Raw genomic sequence first — 9152 nt, 5'->3', positions numbered from 1 at the left:
CGTAGGCTCCAAGAAGCAGTCCCCGCGGGCTCAGTTCCTGGAGCCGGAATTCGGCTGCTTAGTGCTTGGTGTATGCTCTGATAGGAGCAGGGTCCAAGAAGCAGCCTCCGCAGGCTCCGCAGCCCTGGGCCAGGGCGGTTCCGGGACAGTTCCGGGAGCCGGAACTCGGCCGCCCCGCGCTCGGTGTTCGCTCCGATAAGATCAGGTTCTAAGAAGCACCCAGGCGCTGAACCCTAGCAATCTGTCTGCAAGCCGCAGGCGAATTGCAGCCTGAAATTACCTGCTCTCGTAGTTTTTATTTGCATTTTCCTCATTGCTAGAGCTGTTAAAACATTTTTCACATATTTATTGCACTTTTGTTTTTCTTCTGTTGAGAAGTTTCTGTTTAGTTCTTTTGCCTATTTATTGATTGGATTGTTTGTAATTTTGGTGCTAAGTTTTTTGAGTTCTCTGTATATTCTGGGTATTAATCCCCTATTGGAGGACCTCCTGGCCAATATTTTCTTTCATTCTATAGGTTTTCTCTTCACACTCTTGATTCCTTAGCTGTGAAGAAGCTTTTTAGTTTCATGGCATCCCACTTATTGATTGCTGGTTTAATTTCTTGTGCTTTGGAGGTATTGTTAAGGAAGTCTGATCCAGCATCTATATGATGGAGTGTTGACCCTATGTTTTCTTTTAGAAGTTGTAAGATTTCTGGTATAGATATTTTACCAATATTAATTTTTCCAGTTCTTGTGTATGGAAGGTTTCCATCTTTTTGTGTCTTCTTCAAATTTTTTTTTCAGCAGTGTTTTGTGACTTCTATTGTAGAACTTTTTCACTTCCTTAGTTAAAATTATTCATAAGTATTTTATTTTTGGAAGCTGTTTTAAATGAAATTAATTGCTTTCATGATTTCTTTATCAGAAAATTCATCATTGTCTGGAAAAACTGTTGATTTTTATATGTTCATTAGTATCCTGATAGTTATTGAGTTTGATCATTTTTTAATAGTCTGATAGTCATTTTTCCTATATAATCCTATCATTTGCAAATAGAGATACATTGCCTTCCTCCCTTCCTATTTGTATGTCTTTATTTATTTCTCTTACCCCATTACTTTGGCTAAAACTTCTAGTACAGTATCAAATAAGAGCTGTGAGAGTGAATATTCTCATCTTGCTTCTGATCTTATGGAAATATTTTCAGCTTTTCCCAATTCAGTCTGATTGGGCTGTGGGTTTATCATAGATAGCCTTTATTATATTGATGTCTTATTATTCTATACCTAGTTTGTTCAGAGATTTTATCATGAAGATTTGTTAGATTTTATCAAATGCTTTTTCTGTATCACAATGTTGAATCAGATTTGTATCCTTAGGATAAAACCAACTTGAACATGTTGAATGATCATTTTTAGTTGATGTTAAAAATTTTTAAAGAAATATTTTTAGTTAGTTACAGGTGGATATTATAACTTTATTTTATTAATTTATTTTTTTATGTGGTGCTGAGGACCGAACCTAGTGCCTCACATATGCTAGGCAAGCATCCTACCACTGAGCCACAATCTCAGACCCTTGATGTTGAATTTGATGCTAGTATTTTGTTGAGAGTTTTTGCATCTGTGTCCACTAGGGATATTACTATATAGTTTTTGTAATTAGTGTATCCTTGTCTGGTTTTGGTACTAGGATAATGCTGGTCCCACAGGATGAATTTGGATAGTATCCTTTCTTTCAATTCTTCAGATTAGTTTGAAAATAATTAGAATTTTTTTTAAAGTTTGGTAAAATTCAGATGGGTGTGGTGGTGAATGCCTCTAATTCCAGCAGCTTACAAGGCTAAGGCAAGAGGCTTGCAAGTTCAAAGCCAGCCTGAGCAATTTAGTGAGGCCCTAAGAAACATAATGTGACCCTGTCTCAAAACAATAATATTAAAGCGCAGGGGATGTGTCTCAGTAGTTAGGGCCACTAGGTTCAATCCCCAGTACCAAAAAAAAAAAAAAAAAAATTGGTAAAATTCAGCAATAAAACCATCCTATTTTTTCTTTATTGGAAGACTTTATTACTGATTCAATTTCATTAGTTGTTATTGGTCTATTCATATTTTTAATGCCCTTATAGCTCAATTTTGGTAGGTCATATGTGTTCAAAACTTGGACTTTTTTCCAGGTTCTCTGATTTGTTATCATATACTTTTTCATAACCCTAATGAACCTTTGCATTTTTGTGGTTTCAATTTCAATGTCTCCTTTAGCATCTCTGATTTTAGTTATTTTAGTATTTTTTTTGTTAGTGTAGCTATGAAAGCTTGTCAATTTTGTTTATCTTCTCAAAAAACCAACTCTTGGGGTTGGGGTTGTGGCTCAGTGGCAGAGAGCCTGCCTATCATGTGTGAGGCACTGGGTTTGATTCTCAGCATTACATATGTAAATAAATAAAATGAAGGAAGGTCCATTGACAACTAAAAAATATATATATATATATATATATATATATATATATATATATATATATATATATATATATATTTTTTTTTTTTTTTTTTTTTTTTTTTTAAACAACTCTTTGCTTCATTGATCTTTTGTATATATTTTTTAAGGCTTTGCTTTATTATTTCTGCTCTTACGATTGTTATTGTTCCTACTAGATTTGGATTTGGTTTGTTGTAGCTTTTTTTAAATTCTTGAGAAGCATCGTTAGATTTTTAAAAAATCTTTCCATTTTTTAATACAGGCATTTATTGCAAGAAACTTCCCTTAGATAGTGCTTTGGCTGTATCCCATAAGTTTGGTAAGTTGTGCTTAATTTTCACTTTTTTTAGAGATTGTTTAATTTCCATTTTGATACCTTTGACTCATTGTTCTTTCAAAAGTGTGTTCACTCCGGGACAGGAGTTATGGCTCAGTGGTAGAGCACTTGCCTAGCATGTGTGAGGCACTGGGTTTGATCCTTAGTACCACATAAAAATAAATAAATAAAATAAAGGTATGATGTCCATCTACAATTAAAAATATTTGGAAAAGTGTGTTCATTCTCCATGCATTTGCTTAATTTTCATTGTTGTTGAACTCAAATTTTATTCCATTGTGATTATAAAGGATACAGGATATAATTTTACTTTCTAAAAATTTGTTAAGACTTGTTTTGTGCCCTAATGCATGGTCTATTCTGGAGAAAGTTTCATATGTTGATGAAAAGAATATACATTCTATGGTTTTGGGGTGGAATAGTCTGTAAGTGTCTGTGAAGTTCATTGGATCCATAGTATAATTCAACTCTTATGTTTCTTGATTTTTTTTTTGTTGGGGGGGGGGGGGTCTGGATGATTTGTCCTTTGATAAAAGTAGGGTGTTGAAATTCTCCACTATTATTGTATTAGATTCTATATTTCCCTTTATAGAGTCTAATAATATTAAATCTAATAATGCTTGTTTTATGAAATTGGGTGCTCTGATATTAGGTACGCATAGATTTAAAATTGTTATATGCTATGGTTGAATTTATTCTGTGATTGTTCTGTAGTGACTTTCTTTGTCTCAGAGTTTTTGTTTTAAAGTCTATTTTTTCAGATATAAGTATTTGGTGTGGGTGACTTATGTAATGTTCGATGTATTTAATTAAGCATCACATAAAACATAAAAATGGAAATGTTCCAAAGGTAGTTTTGAATGTTGATCCCAAAACTCTTGCTCACTTCAGGATTCCATTTGCTTAATTATTCTCCATCCTTTCACTCTCAATCTGTGTGTATCTTTACTATGAGGTGATTTTCTTGTAGACATCATGTGGTTGGGTTTTGTTTTTATGCCCATTCAGCCAGTCTGTATTTTTTAATTGGAGAATTTAACCCATTTTCTTTCAAGATTATTATTGCTAGTTGCAATATTTGTTGCTTTTCTTTTAGTTTTGAATACTCTTTATTCTTTCACTTTTATTCATCTTTGGGGTTTTGTGTGGTTTGTTGTAATGATATAGTTTCATTCTTTCCATTTCTCACTTGTGTATCTCCTCTTCTAGTGAAATTAATACTCTCACATGCTTTCAAGATGGTATTTATCTTTCATTTCTGAATGTAGGACTGCATTAAGATAATTTTGTATGGCTGGTATGGTGGTCATGAATTCCGTCAGGTTTGCTTGCTTTAGATACAGGTGAAGGAAAAACTAATGAACTAAAAGAAAAGTCAAAATAAAACTTTATAGAATGCAGTATGGATAGAAAAAATGAAAAATATAAACCAAGTAGTCAAGAGTCATTTATAATGAATTAAGGAAGGCTAACATGTCTTGAGTGAAGTTCCAGAAGAAGAGGAAAGATAGCAAAGTATTTTTGAAGAGATAATGGCAAAGATACAGCTTCAGCCTTTGAAAGATACTGATCTATATTTACAAAAGAAATCCTGAGACTACAAATCAGGATAAATTAAAGGATATCTTCCCATTAATGCTCCAAAGTAAAAATTGCAGAACATCAAAGAGAAATAAATTGCTGCCTCTCTCAAGCATAATATTGGATGAAAGATACAAGTGCAAAGAATTTACATAATATGTTTTAATTCATATAACACTGAAAATCAAAACACCTTGTTTACCAAGGTGTGTGTGTGTGTGTGTGTATGTGTATATATACATATATATATATATATATATAGTGTATATATATACGAATATACACACTATACATATATATGGTTGGTAAGACTCTAAAACAAATGAAGTAATGACTTTAACAATCAATATGGTGGTTCTCTATAAAAAAAAGAGGATAGAGAAGCAAGCAAGTGGGGGATTCTGGGTTGGTGCAAAATGTTTGTCTTGACTTAGTTTGTGGTAACATGAATATTTGCTAGATAACAATTCTTAATATTATACATTCATATTTTACACATTTATGTATATCTCTCAATTAAATATTAAACACTAATTGTAGTGAAATAAAATTGTCCTGAAAGCATTTAGTAAAACATTTATAAATTTTTGTAGTTCTTTTCAGTTTTAGTCTTTGATTTTTTTTCCCTTATCCTACCAAGTGTTAGTAAGACATATAATTTAATAAACAAATGATCTTAGACAATGAAATAAGGCATTTATTTTCAGTTAACATCACTGTCATGACTTAATCAGTTTTAATATCCCAATTAAGAATATCCATGTAAGATAATTCTAAATTTTTGAGCTTAGATTGTTGAGTATTTATAGTAAGAGAAGCAAAAGGAGGTAGTAGATTTGGTGCAGATAAGTGTTTAATGTGTTGACATGTTAATTTAAGCTTATTGTAAAACATATAGACAGAAATGTTCCATAGGCACCTTTCCATGGTAATTCAAAACTCAAAAGAGATTGTAGAATCAGAGGTTGATTAGTAAGTCATGTTTTGAGAGGCCATCTGTGTCAGTACTAGGACTGCCATAACCACAGACAGAATGACTTAAGCCAACAGAGATTTATTTTCTTTGTTTCTGTAGGTCAAAAGTCTGAGGTCAAGGTGTTGGGCACCATTAGTCCCTCTGAGGGCTGTGAGGGAATGTTCTGCTCCTAGCCTGTCTCTCTGACTTGTAGATGGCTGTTTTTCCCCTGGTTCCATCCTCTTTTTATAATATAGCAATATATTGAATTGGGGTCCACCTTTATTCAATTATCATTTAAACAATATTTTCTTCAAATGGGATTACATACATATAGAGATTATAACTTCAATATGTGAACTTTTTTTGTATGGGGTGTGACAGTAAAATACCATGTCCTTGAAATGCACTTTTCTATTCCCAAGAACCTAGCCAAGGTAAGAGAATAATAAGAGTGTGCCTGGATAAGAATCCCCAGATAAATACTATCTTGAAGGATACCTTTATTTCTCCCATATATTGCAAATAGGTCAACTAGTGTTATCTATATGAACTGCCTTCTTGCATGGATTGCCAGGATAGGAACTCCTTGGTATGCTGGTCATAAAAAGAATAAAACAAACTAAGAAAACTATAAAACAAACTAAGAAAACTAACAAATGTCACTGCTCCTATAGCCTAATTTAAAAACTCTTTTCCCTGTGATAACTGGCATAGAATTGAAGGCACTGTGAAGAGAATAAGTGCCACCCATTCAACCAGCTACCACAGGACAAAGTGCCTGGAGGGATGACAAGGCTGTTTGGTAAAACACCATGAAGGATGGATGTGTTGTCTATGGTCAATGGAACTTCTATTTTTTTTTCCAATAAACCTTATATCTTGTACACAATTTCTGGGTATTTTCTTTGGTGTCTTCGTAACCAATTCCAGTACCCTAGGACAATTGGGATGCAGTGCTGATAGTCTTAGAAATCCGGATCAGGTCCTCATTCCCCAGATGTTGAAGATGGAACACTGTAATGCCAAGACAAGCACACAAAGCAAGTTTTATTTGAGACAGAGAGATTGTAGAATCCTCTGGAGAGGAGCCAGGAGCCAGAGCTGTTGCCCATGGAGTGGGAGTGTCTTGCTTTTTTATAGACACCCACCTCCTCTCTTCCCTGAAAAAGTGCCCAAAGGCAGGAAAAAGTGGTCCTGGGGGTAATTGCTTGTGTTGGAACCTGTGTTCCTTCCGTTCCCCCAGAGGTATTGGCAACAGAGTGAGTGGGGTGGGGGAGAAGTGCTATCTGGAGGTTAGTTCATTTCCTTTTCTTTGATATTTAGCCCCCATCTTTCTGACCCCATCATTTATTATCTATCCTGGCTACCTGTCCTTTGCCTCTGTCTCATTGATATGGGGGTACAATTCAACATGCACCACCATGGTTTGAATCCTGAGACATAGGATCTAATCAATGTATAAGACACATTGAGAAAAAAAATTTCCGGAAAACATTCATATTCAGAAGAGGTAGAAGGGGACAGAGGCTGAGAAGGAGTTCATTTAAAGGAGGAGATGATCAGTGGGTTAAAAAAATGGCACAATATTCAATAAGAACCTATCTAGATTAAGTGAAGCAAATTAATTTTGGTGATGAAGTTATAAATGGAGACCATTGATAGATTTTGTAGAGTGGAGAGGATTGGAAGTGTGACTGAAGCAGGTAAGCGATTAGGTCTGATGAAGATACAATAAAAATGGAAAGAAAGGAACAAATGTTAAGAATCAGAAGAGTTTTAAGAAGGAACTGCTAAAATAACTATTGGGGTAATTGTGTGAAATAAATGGCAGAGTGACCTTTAAAATGTGCCCTAAGATTGAGCATAAGAGGGTGAATTAAAGATGGCAGATTAGAGGAAGACTGCATTTCCAGTTGCTCTGTGGCTTAGAATTTAAGCAGCAGGAATACTGCTTCTTAGCAAGATGGATGAAGGAAAAAATTCACTGAAATTCAATAATGGACAGTCTTCTAGAGACTCAGAAATTAAGATGGACTGAACAAAGAAGAAGGAAAACACCAGAGCCAAGCCAGATGAGACAGTGGTAGATGTGCTGGTTTGTCACAGAAAGGAAGGACACACAGAGGGAAACATAAAAGACAAATTTGGCATCAAAAAACCTGTAGAACACAAAAGTTGCCACTGTCCCAGTGGCTGCACAACGAACTGGTGTTTGAAGAGGGCTCTCTGTATCTCAACTGGCAAGTGGAGGGTTGAGGCAGGGAGCCATTTTGAGAAAGCCATGTTGAAGCTTGCTACTTTGGGAGCCTGAGAGATCATAAAAATATTTACCATACTGTCCTGATATGTGTCTACTTTAATGCCTTGCATGCACCTAGCAGAACATCAGTAAAACAGGCACAGAAAAGATTGTACATGGGTCGTTTCAAGTCAGAAATATGGAGGGGAGTGCAACTTGCTTTGTCTTTGAGTCTGATGGCTTCCATGTCTAGCTGAAGATGGTCAGGAAATTAAATAGGTGGCGTGAATACACTTAGGGACTAAGCCTGATAAGGCCATGTGTTCACAGGCAGTAGAGTGTGTGAGAACTATGGAGGGGTGGTTCCCCTGCCCCACAAGTAGAATTCCTGGGAGAATTTTGATATCTAGATTCCCAGAAGAAATTGGCATCTGTTCAACCCTAAGGGTGTGTTGATTTAGTTTCCTCAGAGCAGATACCACCCAAAAAAGTCCCTAAAGCCTGATTAGACTTGACCCTCAGCAACTGGAACTCCCTTCCTAGAACTCTGCAATTGTTTCATCCTGGGAGCACATAGATCTGGTCTGTGCAGAAAAATACCTATGGAGAGTACTTCCCATTTCATCCTATATTATACTAATGAGAAAGAAAGTTGAGAGAGATTTTGACCAACTTCAGTTTTAGGCTACTGTAATTAGCTCGGTGAACACACACAAAAAGGAAGAGTTTAACAATCCCCAGCCCTTGTGTGCACTCTTTCTGTGTCTCTTTCAGTACTTAGCCCAAGAAGAAAGGGAAAGAAGGACAGTTGGGTACAGGTAGTGATCGTCCATCTTTGTTGACATTTGTGAACACCTCAATATAGACAATTCTTTCATTTTTCATTATGAATTCTTTTTTTATTTTTTTGGTGTTACTATTGCACTGATAGGTCCATGGACACACACATATATACGTGTGTTTCTTTTTTCTTTAATTTTTAAAATAATTGTTATTTTTCCTTGTCTTCAGAGGGTTAGGGTTTTATTTCTTTTCTTTTTTTTGTTATTTCTCTTGTTTCTTTCTCTTTTCTTCTCCCTTTAACAGCCAAATTTTCTTGTTCTCTCTCTCTCATCACTTACTTTATTGAAATTTATTTTCTCCTCTTTCATTATAGCCATCACTTGCTAAATACCTTCTGCTTTCTCTCTGTTCACATCTTCAACATTCTAAACTTTTCACATAATAAATTGTATTTTTAATGATCTTTTAGAACTATTTGGTTGATATAACTCATGCCTCCACCACTCATGTTGTTGCAGATATTAGTAAGGTAAATGGCATAGTTGACACCTATTTTTTTTTTTAACTTTGATGCCAGCTCTAGTTTACAGCTATATATATTTTTTTAGCTTTTGGCAATTACTGACCATAACATTCCTATTTTTATGGTAATTAGTCTTACAAATGTCATAGAAGGCAGTGGGTATTAATTTTAATGCTGTTTATTATTTGCTTTTATTGTTGCTATTGTTTGGTTCCCCCTTTTCTGTCAGGTGACTAGCTCACAGGGTAGAAGTGCTCCTACTGACTCTAAACC

The sequence above is a fragment of the Marmota flaviventris genome, chromosome 3 (assembly GCF_047511675.1).
Source record: "Marmota flaviventris isolate mMarFla1 chromosome 3, mMarFla1.hap1, whole genome shotgun sequence".
NCBI classification, from domain to species: domain Eukaryota; kingdom Metazoa; phylum Chordata; class Mammalia; order Rodentia; family Sciuridae; genus Marmota; species Marmota flaviventris.
The sequence above is the reverse complement of the archived record's forward strand: the minus strand, read 5'-3'. Positions refer to the sequence as shown.